Here is a 4,258-nt window from a genome sequence, read left to right on the forward strand (position 1 = left end):
GAATTTTTTTGCAGCCCTTCGTTCATCCTTCATTTATCCATTCCATAAAACTGTGTCCCAACACTCTTGGAAGTACTGAACTAGGAACGGTCAGCCCGTGCGATTTACTCGTCCGCCCGGCTTCTTCGAATTGCCACCTGTTTGCAACGGTAGACCAAATTTTTGCTGAGCAAGGCTTTGGTTCGTACGAAAATCCACAATAGACGGTTCGATAAACAGTTCGCAGCAGAATCGGAAGATACTGCCTTAATGTACAGAATTTGCCCGAAATGTGGAATAAATGTGTAACCAGGGATAGAACATACTTTGATTGAATCACCTTTTAAAATTGTTCTAAAATGAACGTGAACATCGCTGTACATTGACCCAGGATATGTCGACTTGGTAGTCGCACTTCTTATCTATTATCTATTAGGCTATACAATAGCAACTATAATCTACCTGTAATATATGTATATATATATATATATATATATATATTATGTATATTAGGTAAATTTGTTCTTAGAGAATTCCGCCAATCTCAAATCATTTATCTAGCAAGGTAAGGTGGATAGGAGCCCGTCAGATAGTTTCTTCCACGCATTATTGCGTAAGATAAGTAATTTTTTAAAACGATGAAAAAGATCCTTAATAAACAAGGTATTTCAATACAACGTTCACAGCATTCCAGTAACGAAAGAAGGTAAGAACACGGTAAGAGGTCATCACATAATAGTTATGAGAGCAATAAAAAAAAAAAAATGATTTTGATCTTATTTTTTGTCGATCGCCATACGGGCATACCATAAATATATCGGTATCAAGGCTTGTACGAAAAACATTCTGGAGGGTTCAAAACATCTGCCAAATCCATAAAGAAAATTGATTTTCTGAGAAATCGAGAATGACGTTGACGAGGCAAAGGCGCAATAATCAACCATAACTGCTGCCTCGTCGCAGCAAAAGCCGAACAGCCGAACTTCAAGAAGGAGCTTTTTTATACAAATTGTTATTTTTGCTCGTTCGTCTCTTAATTTTTGGTGTGGTAAGGTACAGGCATGGTTTAATTTATTTGTTCATGCTGCAATATGATTTGATAATCAATACTAAGTAAAACAATCTTTGTATGGCAATTCCAAAAAAAAAAAGATGAGATTGTTTTATATTTCATATAAATATCTACACATATATACATAATCACAAAATTATCTTAAAAAAAAAAAAAGAAACAACGAACTTGAACCGCTCAAGAGTGTTCCCGCCCGGTTTCGAACCGGGGACCTTCCGCGTGTTAGGCGGATGTGATAACCACTACACCACGGGAACTCATTGACAGTGATTTAAATAATTCCTACAAATAGAATTTTTTCTAATAACAAGAATTATCCGTAGATAAGATTGTTTAACTGTTTCCAAACACTTTCCTATAAGAAGATAAAATAAGTGTATGATTCTGCAATACAGCAAAAAGCATTGATAGCTATATAGTGCTACTGCAAATAAGGAAAAGGTAAATCGGAAAGGTTTTCATGGTAAAAACATGAAGAAGTGCAAGCAGCCAACAATTAAGTAACAAAGAAAAGTCAAAAACTTTTTTTTTTATTTTTTTTTTTTTTATGTGACCAATACGTGGGTGTGTGCGCAATCGGTATCCATTTACCAACTGAGAACTCTTAGAACTGCACAACGCAAGGCCCACAATAAAATGACAAAATACGCTGTACTTTCTCTGCTGGAACTCGATACTATATTTTATTTGCTACAGACATTTCGGAGCTTTATAAGTGCATGATTTTCTTCCTTAATTAAATCTTTCTTAAACTTTCAACTGATATTTTTAATTTATCTGCACGAATGCATGGATTTCAATTTAGTGATATTTTAAAAAATTGTAAATCCTTCCGGTTAAAAGTTTTTCTTTTTTTTTTGAATACTTTTATTGCTTTTTTAACTTAACGCTTTACCTTCACATATTCGACTTTATATGAAGTTCTATCATCATGGCAAACGAATTTCATTTATACACATGTTAAACCTCATATATATCTCGACACACAAATTATCATTCATTCACAAGACTTGCACGCATGCATGAATATGTATTCCGCTACTTTACGCCACTTTTAAATGAACGGGAAAAAAGTTTTTTTTATTTTTTATTTTTTTTTTTTGCAACTGAAAACCATATAATTTCATTATTATTTTTAAGCAACTTTCAATTGTGTTTTGAAAGTTTCTTTCCTACAGTAAACGCCAAAATATTACTTATTTTCTTAAGTAAGAAGAATATTTGTCGCAAGCACGAAAAACTTCAAACATACAATTTTACTGAAACGTATTGAATATTATGCGATAGCTTAAACTTTTTGCTTGTAATCGCACCGCTTAAAATATAAAATAACTTTTTATATAATTCATGCAAACGCTTAGCGAGAAGTTATCTTTTCATTTTCTTTGGCAAATAAAGAGGGCTTATTAGCAATTCGATCTGACTTCCCTTATTACTTAAAAACACTTCAACTTTAATAATAATAATAAGACACTACTTGCATGTGCCGGTAAGGCATAGGCAACTCTAATATATTCTATAGCTGACTAAATACAGCTTAGTTGAGAAAAAAATTTTTAACTTTATTGGCGTAGCAAAAGTTAGGAGCACATCTCTCTGCCAAATTTTAGTTGGAAATAAAAGCATTTTTATATTTTTAAAAGAATTTTTATCAATTGAGACAAGGCAGTAATGAAATTAGAAAGTGAAAGTTTTCGAGAGCGGTTTGAACTGAAAATGTTCCGAGTTAAAGAACATTATGGTCGCGCAAGGTCGACTATTAGATACCCTGCATCACTTCGCCTAATTATGTTACTCACTCGTTTTGGTAATAATAAATGAAATGGCCAGAAATTACAGATTATTTTCATGCAAATGCATATTTTTCATCAAAGCCCGTGTATTGAAGGATGTCCAAAATATCAAAGGAATTTGACAAATTTAATATGATTCCTAAGAATTTTATTAATATTCAGTTTCCAAAATAAAAAGTAGAAATTCCACTTTCTCTACATATAAGACCTTGCTTATCATGATAACCTCTATATATGTCAGGACCTAAAATATAGACCTACGCAATTCAAATTCCCTTCCGCCAATTTTTCTGTTAAAACAAATAAGGCATTAAGGAGATGACGAAAAAATGGACCGATTAAAATCATTTTCAGTTGGCACGTCAGCGTATTTAATTTTATTTTAATTTTATCAAAAATGTCGACTTGTAGGTTGAACACAAAAACCAACATCAGATGAACAGATGGCCACACGAGCAGACCCATAGACAAGCCTAACACAGATTTAGAATCATTTTCTGAATCAAATATAGTGAAACGTGGATTTATCTTCTGGGTGCCTCTTACGTTCGTTTAAACTTAACATACCCTGTAGCATAAGTGATGTGAGGTATGAATATAAAAGTTTTTCGTGCACATTTTTTGCTCGACGGTTTTTTAATCTTTCACGGATACCAATTTATACCAATTTAAAGGCTAGCTATCGCATGCATGTTGATCTAACTGAATTGAGTCGGATTTATATGCATGGATTTTGAAAAAGTAACTAATAAGTTACTAAACCTTTGTTATGCTCAGCTGCTAATCTGCCTATACATATACATATGCACACAATCAGCGAAAAACTTAGGTAGCTAATGTTACATGATTTTCAAATTTCAAAATGGTCAGTTTTCAGTATGCGCTTACATTCACCCCGACTAAACACTCAGAGTGGATTTTTTTTTTTTTGTTTTTAATTTTCCCGTTCTTCCACTTACTTCTATATGCACTCAAACCTGCTTTTGTGCGGTCTTTTTTGTGCGTTTATGCGATCACTATTCACAGCATAAAAAAAATGCTTCTATAATATTGTTACGAAAACTACTTTTGTTAGCTATACTCGAACGTGTTTTTGTGCGGTGCTTAGGGACCGCATAAACGCACAAGAAAAGATCGGACAACAACAGGCTTAGGTGTATACATTTACATTGCGGGTTATCGTGTTCAACGTGCAGATAGCTTTTTGCAGTCGAACGATAGACTCTCAATATTTTTAAATGAAAATCAATGTTGTTCTTTTATACGCTTAGAAGTAATGACGAAATGATTTTTTTTATTGTATTTAAATCGCCGTTATTATAAAAAATCCACGAAAAAGAAAAAAAGAAAATTTCCGTACTCTGTAATATTGGCTAGAAGTGGCTGATTTTCTCTAGTTTTGTAGAATAAAAAG

The 4,258-nt window shown here is 33.0% G+C and overlaps 1 non-coding gene across 1 annotated transcript; it reads right to left on the reverse strand.

Moving 5' to 3' along the window:
- Positions 1-1,235: 1,235 nt before the first annotated feature.
- Trnav-aac lies at positions 1,236-1,308 on the reverse strand. Its single transcript has one exon. It is a non-coding gene; the product is annotated as a tRNA-Val (tRNA).
- Between the last annotated feature and the right edge of the window lie 2,950 nt (positions 1,309-4,258).

Source organism: Glossina fuscipes, unplaced genomic scaffold, assembly GCF_014805625.2.
Source record: "Glossina fuscipes isolate IAEA_lab_2018 unplaced genomic scaffold, Yale_Gfus_2 2, whole genome shotgun sequence".
Lineage (NCBI taxonomy): Eukaryota > Metazoa > Arthropoda > Insecta > Diptera > Glossinidae > Glossina > Glossina fuscipes.